Below are 12,221 nucleotides of genomic sequence, written 5' to 3' on the forward strand. Positions count from 1 at the left end.
AATGACAGAAGGGGTAGCGAGGCACGCATTATGTTGTTGCCATCAAGGGTAAAGAGATGGGGTTTTCATCATTGGTTTGAGATTATCCCTCTACATCATGTCATCTTGCTTAAGACGTTACTCTGTTCGTCATGAACTCAATACACTAGATGCATGCTGGATAGTGGTCGATGTGTGGAGTAATAGTAGTAGATGCAGAAAGTATCGGTCTACTTGTCCCGGACGTGATGCATATATGTATGATCATTGCCTTAGATATTGTCATGACTTTGCGCGGTTCTATCAATTGCTCGATAGTAATTTGTTCACCCACCGTGATATTTGCTATTTTGACAGAAGCCTCTAGTGAACACTATGGCCCCCAGGTCTACTCCACACCATATTTTCAGCCTTACACTTTTTACTTTGTTGCACTTTCCGCCTTCAGATCTCACTTTGCAAACAATCTTTAAGGGATTGACAACCCCTTTGAAGCGTTGGGTGCAAGCTTGTTTGTGTTTGCGCAGGTACTCTAGACTTGACGAGACCCTCCTTCTAGATCGATACCTTGGTTCTCAAAACTGAGGGAAATACTTACTACTCCTGTGTTGCATCACCCTTTCCTCTTCAAGGGAAAAACCAACGCAAACAAGAGAAGTAGCAAGAAGAATTCCTGGCGTTGCTTGGGAAGGACTTTTGTTGCCATAGCAGAAGAATTTCTGGCGTCGTTGCCGGGGAGGAAGATCAAGTCAATAAATCATCCAAGTAGGTGTCGCAAACTCATCTCTTGCATTTACTTTGTTTTCCAATTGCCTCTCGTTTTCCTCTTCCCACTTCACCAATTTGCCTTTTTCGTTTGCCTTTTTCGTTCGCCCTTTTTTCTCGCCTACTCTTTGTTTGCTTGTGTGCCCGCTTGCTTGCTTGCCGAAGTCACCATGAATGAAAACACCAAACTTTGTGACTTCTCGAATACTAATAATAATGATTTTATCAGTACTCCGATTGCTCCCGCCACTAGTGCGGAGTCATACGAAATCAATGCCGCTTTGCTGAATCTTGTTATGAAAGAGCAATTTTCTGGCCTTCCTAGTCAAGATGCCGCATCCCATCTCAATACCTTCATTGAGCTTTGCGATACGCAAAATAAGAAAGATGTGGATAATGACGTGATTAAATTGAAGCTTTTTCCTTTCTCACTGCGAGATCGTGCAAAAACTTGGTTTTCTTCTTTGCCCAAAAATAGTAACGATTCTTGGGATGAGTGCAAAGATGCTTATATATCCAAGTATTTTCCACCGGCTAAGATCATCTCTCTCCGGAATGATATCATGAATTTCAAGCAACTTGATCATGAACATGTTGCACAAGCTTGCGAGAGAATGAAATTAATGATTAGAAATTGTCCCGCTCATGGCTTGAGCCTTTGGATGATTATTCAAATCTTTTACACTGGCTTGAATTTCGCTTCTAGAAATATCTTGGACTCCGCCTCAGGTGGAACGTTCATGGAAATCACGTTAGGAGAAGCCACAAAGCTCTTAGACAACATCATGACGAACTACTCTCAGTGGCACACTAAAAGGTCACCTACTAGTAAGAAGGTACACGCTATAGAGGAAATTAACTTGTTGAGTGCTAAGATGGACGAGTTAATGAATTTGGTTGCTAGTAGAAATGCTCCTTTGGATCCTAATGATATGACTTTGTCTTCTTTGATTGAGAGTAGCAACGCTAGCTTGGACGTTAATTTTGTTGGTAGGAATAACTTTGGCAACAACAATGCTTTTAGAGGAAACTATGTTCCTAGGCCTTTTCCTGGTAACTCCTCTAATAACTTTGGCAACTCCTACAACAATACCCATGGAAATTACAGTAGATTACCCTCTTATCCAGAGAGTAATATCAAAGAGTTCATCAACTCTCAAAAGATTTTCAATGCATCCATAGAGGAAAAGCTAATCAAAATTGACGATTTGGCTAAGAGCGTTGATAGAATGTCTAGTGATGTTGATGCTTTGAAAGTTAGATGTGCTCCTCCCAAAATCAACATGGATGAAACTTTGAAAGCTATGCGTGTTTCCATGATTGAGAGTCAAGAAAGAACCGCCAAAATTCGTGCTAGACATGAATGGCTTAAAAAGGCATGTTCTCGTGATGAGAATCACGAAGATCTTAAAGTGCTTGGTGTGACTCCTATTGAATCTTTGTTTTCTTGTGTCAAACCTAATGATTATGGGGCTGGATATGAATCCACTTTGGTTGAACAGTGCCCCAATGATTCAGAGTCCATCTATCTTGATGCTAAAATCATTGAAAGTGGAGTAGAAGATGTTAAAACTTTGAGTAGTAATGAAATTACTACCGTGGATTTCAAGGAATTCAATTATGATAGTTGCTCCTTGATTGAATGCATTTCTTTGATGCAATCCATGTTGAACTCTCCACACGCTTATAGCCAAAACAAGGCATTTACCGATCATATCGTCAAAGCTATGATAAAATCTCTTGAAGAGGAACTTGAATTGGAAGTCTCTATCCCTAGAAAGCTTCATGATGAGTGGGAACCTACAATAGTGGAAAACGGGCCTTTGGCCAGGACCCTTTAGTCCCGGCCTGCCTCTGGGCTGGGACTAAAGGCCCGGCCACGTCGCCCCAATTCTCAATGCCTCCCTCGAGGCTTTAGTCCCGGCCCGTAAGGAGCCTTTAGTCCCGGTTTGTGTCACAAACCGGGACTAAAGGGCTATGCGGTGGGCAGTGGTGGTGGCAACCGTTCGTATCCCCCTTTAGCCCCGGTTGGTGGCTCAACCCGGGACTAAAGGCCTAACACGTGGCCTGCCGTAGTGGTGGCAACCGTTGGTATACCTCTTTAGTCCCGGTTGGTGGCTCAACCCGGGACTAAAGGCCCAAACGGTTTGCATCCCGCGACATTTCGGGCGATGAAAAGCACGAACCGAAGCAGAGTCGCCATTTCTCTGTTTCTTCTTCTCTCTCGCTCTCGCTCTCTGTTCTTCGCCTCTCTTCTTCCCTTCTCTTCTTCCACCATGCCAACTCGCTTTGGAGAGGTGCTCGCACATGGCAAGACCATGCTCGATGTCGTGTACACGAACGAGAGCAGGGAGATGCCGTATTTTCTTGAACAGTTGAAGGAACGATGGCTTGACGCCGCAATGGATCATGAGAAGTTCTTGGGGCTTGATCTGGAGTACACGGCCGATCAACGCGGTGTTGCCGTCATCCAACTATGCTTCGCACACCATGTCTTGATCTTCCAATGGGCGAGGTAAGTTTTGAGGCTTTCTTTGATCCAAGGTAATGACATTGTAAGTTTATTTGTTTCAATCATAGTTGGTTCCCTTCAAATAGTTGTAGTGAAACAATTTTGATTAGTTGAAGGGGAACACAATCTGATTGGAATAGTGTTCCATAATCTGAAAAATCGTATTAGAATCAACTAGTGTTTAATATGTTCCATTGGAATCATAGTTGGTTCGCTTCAAATAGTTGTAGTGAAACAATTTTGATTAATTGAAGGGAACACAATATGATTAGTTGAAGGGAACACAACCTGATTGGAATCATAGTTGGTTCGCTTCAAATAGTCCCATCTAAGCGGAAAAGCAGTGTGGCTGAATCTGAGGCCCCGCCCGACGATGCACGAAGAATGATAGAGGGCGGTCCCGGCTACCCCGTGGATGGAATCAAGGAGTCAACATCATGTGAACTCCATCAGAAATTCAAGAACATATCCATGAAGGTGGCCGTCGGACAAGCTTTACCTTCTGGCCCTGATGCACGCTGGCATGGCCGTGAGATTCCAGCTGGCTTTTCTAAAGTCGGGGTGGATGAAATCATGACGGGGTTTCATGATATGGAGCTCGACATAGCTGGACCCGAAGATGAGAGGACACTCGGAGAAGTACTGGGCGGAGTCATCATATGGGACAAGAACTACATCAAGCTTCCAGGCTCGGCCCCAAGGACAACACCGCCTCCGAGTCGTCGCAGATCACCTGCACCTCCATTACCTCCAAGCCCTCCACATGAAGATTCTGGATTGTAAAAGTAAGAAGATCCTAAATATTGGGTTTATTGACCCAGATAAAGTACATATAGTGACGCTAACTGATAAACCCAAGGAGACGGAGGAAAACCTTCTAAGGTTTCTGACAGATCAAAATTTCTGTGATCACATACTGTTTCCATACAACTTCAGGTGAGGGTCTTTACTCTGTTGTGTCCATTCACTTATAAGTGTAATTGATAAGTTACTGACACACACATATATATATACATGTGCAGCTTCCATTGGATTCTGTTGGACATTCAAATTGATAAGGGAAGAGTTGATGCCTTCGACCCATTATCGAGACCCTTGGAACAGTTCCAAAGCCTGCAGGACATGCTCCAAGGGTAATTTCAATCATTCTTGCGCTCTATCGGTCTCTTTCGATGATTTTCTGATATATCAATTAATGAAAAACTTAGCAAATCATTATCCTTGTCGGGCAGGGTTTGGAAGCGGTTCAAGTGCGTGACTCCCGGTAACTTTCCTGAGAAGCTGACCTTTAGAGCGGCTCAGGTAAGTAGTAGTATGATATACTTCTATTTTCAATACATTTATGATGCTAGATTATTATTTTGATTATATATATTCTATTCTCGTAAAGTGTGACCAGCAGCCACGGGGAACGCATCTATGCGGATACTATGTTTGCGAGACCATTCGCACGTTTACCTCTGAGCACAAGGATCACAGATTCGACGTAAGCAATGAACATTCACACCTCTATTTTTACCTGTCATTCTTTGTTATCATGATTGATATTCATATTCATCTCCTCTTCTTATATAGTACACGGCCATGAGGACGAAGGTCCTACCAGAGCAACACGCGATTGCTGTTGCAGAGGAGCTTGCGACCTTTCTAAGGACGGAAGCTATAGATGACAAAGGACGATTTAGTGTAGCTAGGGGCCATTACTGATGTTCGTCCATGTAATCGAATAGACGGGGTGTAGTCCCGATGATTCAGATCTCCATATAATTGTATATATATGCTCGCTTGTAAGATAAGTTAATCTTATATATATATGCATAATTATTTCTATTTAAATTATATGAAAACTAATTCCCAAACACCAAACGAGGCATCACGTTAATCTCCCGAACACCTAAACCCTAAAACCCTAAAACCCAAAAATAATTTCATTCAAAAAAAACCCAAAAATAAACAAAATCTGAAACTCTTTAGTCCCCGTCCCTGTAACGAACCGGGACTAAAGGTCCTGCCCCTGGGGCGCTACGAGGCGCCCACATGGAGCACCTTTAGTCCCGGCTTGTAACAGGGCCGGGACTAAAGGTTAGGCCTTTAGTCCCGCCCCTTTAGTCCCGGTTTGTGAACCGGGACTAAAGCCCCTTACGGGCCGGGGCTAAAGGCCCCGTCCCCACTAGTGCTACCATCAAAATAAAAATCAAAAACTATGAGTGCAATGCTTTGTGTGATTTGGGTGCTAGTGTTTCTGCAATTCCAAAGTCTTTATGTGATGTTCTGGGTTTTAATGAGATTGAAGAGTGTTCTCTTAATTTGCATCTTGCTGATTCTACTATCAAGAAACCCATGGGAAGGATCAATGATGTTCTTATTGTTGCAAATAGGAACTATGTACCCGTGGATTTCATTGTGCTTGACATTGATTGCAATCCTACTTGCCCTATTATTCTTGGTAGACCTTTCCTAAGGACTATCGGTGCTATCATCGATATGACGGAAGGGAATATTAGATTTCAATTTCCTTTAAGGAAGGGCATGGAACACTTTCCTTGAAATAAAATAAGATTACCTTATGAATTCATGATGAGGGCCACTTATGGTTTGAGCACCAAAGACGACGATACGTGATTCTATCGCTTTTATGCCTAGCTAAGGGCGTTAAACAATAGCGCTTGTTGGGAGGCAACCCAATGAATTTATCTTTTTTCTTTCTGTTTTGTTGCGTCCACACCATAGCAATTCTGTTGTGATTGTGTTTTTTTTTTGTGTTTCTTTTTGTGTTTGAGCCAAGCAAAACCTTTATGACTAGTCTTGGTAATGGTTGTTTCATCCTCCTGGAAAAAGAAAGAAACGTTTCGCTCACAAGATGATTTTTCATTTTTATTCAGAAAGAGCTTTTGAGTTGATTCTTTTTCTGCTGGTTTATATGCTTTTTCCCCAGGCCTTCGTAAGTTTTCAGATTTTTTGAGGTACCAGAAGTATACGAAGTATGCATATTGCTACAGACTGGTCTGTTTTTGACAGATTCTGTTTTTGTTGAGTTGGTTGCTTGTTTTGATGAAACTATGGTTAGTATCGGGGGGTACTAGCCATGGAAAAGTGATAATACAGTAGCCCAACACCAATATAGATGGAATTCAAGTTTGCTACAGTACCAAAAGAAGTGGTAATTTGTTTTCTTGTACTAACGTTATCACGAGTTTCTATTTAAGTTTTGTGTTGTGAAGTTTTCAAGTTTTGGGTGATGTTCTCATGGACGATGAGATAAGGAGTGGAAAGAGCTCAAGCTTGGGGATGCCAAAGGCATCCCAAGACAAATTCAAGGACACCAAAAAGCCTAAGCTTGGGGATGCCCCGGGAAGGCATCCCCTCTTTCGTCTTCAATCCATCGGTAACATTACTTGGAGCTATATTTTTATTCACCACATGATATATGTTTTGCTTGGAGCGTCTTGTATCGTAGGAGTATTTTCTTTTTGTTGTGTCACAATCATCCTTGCTGCATACCTTTTTGAGAGAGAGACATGCACTCATCGTGATTTTGCTAGAATGCTCATAGTGCTTCACTTTTATCTTTTGAGCTAGATACTTTTGCTCTAGTGCTTCACTTTTATCCTTTAGAGCACGGCGGTGCGTGATTTGGTAGTTGGCTTATGCTATGAAAGTAGTCCCAAATTTGATAGGTACCCAAAGAGGATGCAAAAACCTCCATCTTCGTGTGCATTGAGTAGAAAGAGAAGTTTCGATTCCTCTCAATTAGTTTTGAGACGTGGATTCGGTAATACTGAGAGCTATGTTAGTAGGGTGTTGTGAATCTAGATATACTTGTGTTGAAGTTAGTGATTCCCGTAGCATGCACGTATGGTGAACCTCTATGTTAGGAAGTCGGAGCATAATTGATCTATTCATTGCCATCCTTTGTGTTGAGGTCGGGATCGCACGATGGTTAACACCTACCAACCCTTCCCCTAGGAGTATGCGTTTAGCACTTTGTTTTGATTTCTAATAAAAACTTTCGCAATAAGTATGTGAGTTCTTCATGACTAATGTGAGTCCATGGTATAGATGAACTTTCAGCTTCCACCATTGCTAGCCTCTTTAGTGTCGCGCAATTCTCGCCGGTACACAAACCCACCATATGCCTTCCTCAAAACAGCCACCATACCTACCTACTATGGCATTTTCATAGCCATTCTGAGATATATTGCCATGCAACTCCCACCGTTCCGTCTCATGACTTGTGCCGTCACTCTCATATTGCCATTGCATGATCGTAAGATAGCTAGCGAGATGTTTTCAACGTCATACGCCATGATAGATCGTTGCACATCCCGGTATACTGCCGGAGGCATTTCCTTTAGAGTCATCATCATTTTGAGTTGTGAATAAATAAAAGTGTGATGATCATCATTATTAGAGCATTGTCCCATCTGAGGAAATTAAAAAAAAAGAGGCCAAAGAGCCCAAAAAAATAAAAAAAAAATAAAGGGAGAAAAGAAAGAAAAAAGAGGCCTAAGAGCCCAAATGAAAAAAAAAGAGAAAAGAGAGAAAAAGAGAGAAGGGACAATGCTACTCTCTTTTTCCACACTTGTGCTTCATAATAGCACCATGTTCTTCACGATTGAGAGCTTCTTGCTTCGTCACCACCATATGCTAGTGGGAATCTTCATTATATAAGTTGGCTTGTATATTCCAATGATGGGCTTCCTCAAAATTGCCCTAGGTCTTCATGAGCAAGCAAGTTGGATGCACACCCACTAGTTTTCCTTTTGAGCTTTCACATACTTATAGCTCTAGTGCATCTCTTGTATGGCAATCCCTACTCATTCACACTGATATCTATTAATGAGCATCTCCATAGCCCTTTGATATGTCGAGTCAATGTAACCATCTCCTCCTTTTTGTCTCACAACCACCACCACACTCTATTCCATTTATAGTGTTATATCCATGGCTCATGCTCATGTATGCGTGATAATTATAAAAAGTTTGAGAAAGTAAGAGTGCGAAAACAATTACTTGGCCAATACCGGGGTTGTGCATGATTTACATTAGTTGTGTGAGGATGATGGAGCATAGCCAGACTATATGATTTTGTAGGGATTACTTTCTTTGGCCTTGTTATTTTGAAAGTTCATGATTACCTTGCTAGTTTGCTTCAAGTATTATTGTTTTCATGTTAATAGCAAACTATTGTTTTGAATCTTACGGATCTGAACATTCATGTCACGTGAAAGAAGTTGCAAAGGACAACTATGCTAGGTAGCATTCCACATCAAAAACTCATTATTTATCACTTCCCTACTCGAGGACGAGCAGGAGTAAAGCTTGGGGATGCTTGATACGTGATACGTCCATTTTGCATCATGCTTTCATGTTGATATTTATTGCTTTATGGGCTGTTATATTACTTTGTGGTACCATATTTATGCCTTTTCTCTCTTATTTTGCAAGGTTTATTTGAAGAGGGAGAATTCAGGCAGCTGGAATTCTGGACTGGAAAAGGAGCAAATCTTAGTCCACTATTCTGCACATCTCCAAATGCCCTGAAAAGTTACGTGAAATTTTTTTGGATTATATAAAAAATACTGGGTGAAAGAAGTTCCGGAGGGGGGCTACCAGGGCGCCACAAGCCCTGCCACCGCCACCCGCCCCCCTGGTGGCGGATGGCAAGCTTGTGGGCTCCCTGACGGCCCACTAGCCCCCCTCTTTTGCTATATGAAGGGTTCCATTCCAGAAAAAATCAATCGGGAGCTTTTTCGTGGTTTCGCCGCCGCCACAAGGCGGAACTTGAGCAGATCCAATCTAGAGCTCCGACAGGACGATCCTCCCAGGGAAACTTCCCTCCCGGAGGGGGAAATCGTCGCCATCGTCATCACCAACACTCCTCTCGTCGGAGGGGAGGCATCTTCATCAACATCTTCATCAGCACCATCTCCTCTCCAATCCCTAGTTCATCTCTTATAATCAATCTCCGTCTCACGACTCCGATTGGTACTTGTAAGGTTACTAGTAGTGTTGATTACTCTTTGTAGTTGATGCTAGTTGGATTACTTGGTGGAAGAGTTTATGTTCAGATCCTTGATGCTATTCATTACACCTCTGATCATGATTATGATTATGCTTTTTGAGTAGTTACTTTTGTTCCTGAGGACATGGGATAAGTCATGTTAATAATAGTCATGTGAATTTGATATTCGTTCGGTATTTTGATATGATGTATGTTGTATTTCCTCTAGTGGTGTTATGTGAACGTCGACTACATAACACTTCACCATATTTGGGCCTAGAGGAAGGCATTGGGGAGTTGTAAGTAGATGATGGGTTGCTGGAGTGACAGAAGTTTAAACCCCAGTCTATGTGTTGCTTCATAAGGGGCTGATTTGGATCCACTAGTTTAATGCTATGGTTAGACGTTGTCTTAATTCTTCTTTCATAGTTGCGGATGCTTGCGAGAGGGGTTAATCATAAGTGGGATTCTTGTCCAAGTAAGGGCAGTACCCAAGCGTCGGTCCACCCACATATCAAACTATCAAAGTAACAAACGTGAATCATATGAACATGATGAAACTAGCATGACAGAAATTCCCGTGTGTCCTCGGGAGCGTTTTTCCTCCTATAAGACTTTGTTCAGACTTGTCCCTTTCTACAAAAGGGATTGGGCCACTTGCTGCACCATTGCTACTACTTGTTACTTGTTACTTTTCACTTGTTACGTTTCACCTCGCTACACCATCACTTGTTACCGCTACTTTCAGTGCTTGCAGTTATTACCTTGCTGAAAACCGCTTATCAGAGCCTTCTGCTCCTCATTGGGTTCGACACTCTTACTTATAGAAAGGACTACGATTGATCCCCTATACTTGTGGGTCATCAAGACTCTTTTATGGCGCCGTTGCCGGGGAGTGAAGCGCCTTTGGTAAGTGGAAATTGATAAGGAAACATTTTTATACTGTGCTGAAATTTATTGTCACTTGTCACTATGGAAACTGTTCCTTTGAGGAGTTTGTTCGGGGTATCTTCACCACGAACGGAAGCAGGAGGAGTTGTTCCTCAACCTGAGGTACCTACTGAAAATATCTTTTATGAAATTCCTTCGGGTATGCTTGAGAAACTGCTGGCTAATCCTTTTACAGGAGATGGATCTTCACATCCAGACTTACATCTGATCTATGTAGATGAAGTTTGTGCTTTATTTAAGCTTGCGGGTTAGCCCGAGGATAGGTAAAGAAGAAAGTCTTTCCTTTATCTTTGAAGGATAAGGCGTTGACATGGTATAGGCTATGTGATGATACTGGATCATGGGACTACAATCGGTTGAAATTGGAATTTCATTAAAAGTTTTATCCTATGCATTTAGTACATCGTAATCGGAACTTTATTTATAACTTTTGGCCTCGTGACAGGGAAAGCATAGCTCAAGCTTGGGGGAGGCTTAAATCAATGCTATATTCATGCCCCAATCATGATCTCTCGAGAGAAATTATCACTCAAAACTTTTATGCTCGGCTTTCTCATGAAGATCGTACCATGCTTGACACTTCTTGTACCGGTTCTTTTATGAAGAAGGATATTGATCACAAGTGGAATTTATTGGAAAGAATCAAACGCAACTCTGAAGATTGGGAGCTGGAGGAAGGTAAGGAGTCAGGTATGAATTTCCAGTTTGATTGCGTTAAATCTTTTGTTGAGACAAATACTTTAGAGATTTTAGCGCTAAGTATGGACTTGACTCTGAGATAGTAGCTTCTCTATGTGAATCTTTTGTTGCTCATGTTGATCTTCCTAAAGAGAAGTGGTTTAAATATCATCCTCCTGTAGAAAGCAACATAGTCAAAACCAATCTAGTTGAGGAGAAAGTCATTGCTTTTAGTGATCCTGTTGTTCCTTGTGCTTACACTGAGAAACCACCATACCCTGCTAGGATAAAGGATTATTCTAAAGCTCCAACTGTGATACGTAGGGGTTACATTAGACCACTTGCACCCCCTGAGGAGATTAGAGTTGAACCTAGTGTTGCTATTATCAAAGATCTCTTAGCCGAAGACATAGACGGGCATGTTATCAAATTCTGTGAGGACTCTGCTAGAATTGCTAAACCTCACGCGAAAGACAAACACGGACCTGTAGTTGGCCTGCCCGTTCCTTAATGATGAAATCAAAGATGAGATTGCACCTGCTAAGCTAGAACCCATTGATGTCACTATTACGCTAGCTAATAGAGACACTATCTGCCCTCTGGGAATTGTGAGAGACGTAGAAGTCCTGTGTGGTAAGACGAAGTATCCTACTGATTTCCTCGTCCTTGGTACTGCACAAGATAGCTTTTGTCCCATCATATTTGGTAGACCCTTTCTCAATACTGTCAATGCTTACATTGATTGCACTAAGCAGACCGTCATTGTTAGTTTTGAGGGTGTGTCTCATGAATTTAACTTCTGTAAGTTTGGAAGACAAACCCATGAAAGAGAATCGTCTGGTAGGGATGAAATCATTGCTCTTGCCTCTATTGACATACCTCCTACGGATCCTTTAGAGCAATATCTGCTTGAGCATGAAAATGATATGCATATGGAGGAGAGAGATGAGATAGATAAAATTGTCTTAGAACAATATCCTATTCTCAAGAATAATCTGCATGTTGAACTGCTTGGGGATCCTCCCCAACCAAAGGGTGATCCTGTGTTCTAGCTTAAACAGTTGCCTGCTACTCTTAAGTATGCCTATCTTGATGAGAAGGAGATATATCCTGTTATTATTAGTGCTCTCCTCTCAGAGCACGAAGAGAAAAAGTTACTAAAAACTCTGAGGAAGCATCGTGCTGCTATTGGATATACTCTTGATGATCTTAAGGGTATTAGTCCTACTCTATGCTAGCACAAGATTAAAACTGATCCTGACTTCAAACCAGTTGTTGATCATCAAAGGAGATTGAATCCTAAGATGGAAGAGGTCGTTAGAAAAGAAATAT

The sequence above is a fragment of the Hordeum vulgare genome, chromosome 1H (assembly GCF_904849725.1).
Source record: "Hordeum vulgare subsp. vulgare chromosome 1H, MorexV3_pseudomolecules_assembly, whole genome shotgun sequence".
Lineage (NCBI taxonomy): Eukaryota > Viridiplantae > Streptophyta > Magnoliopsida > Poales > Poaceae > Hordeum > Hordeum vulgare.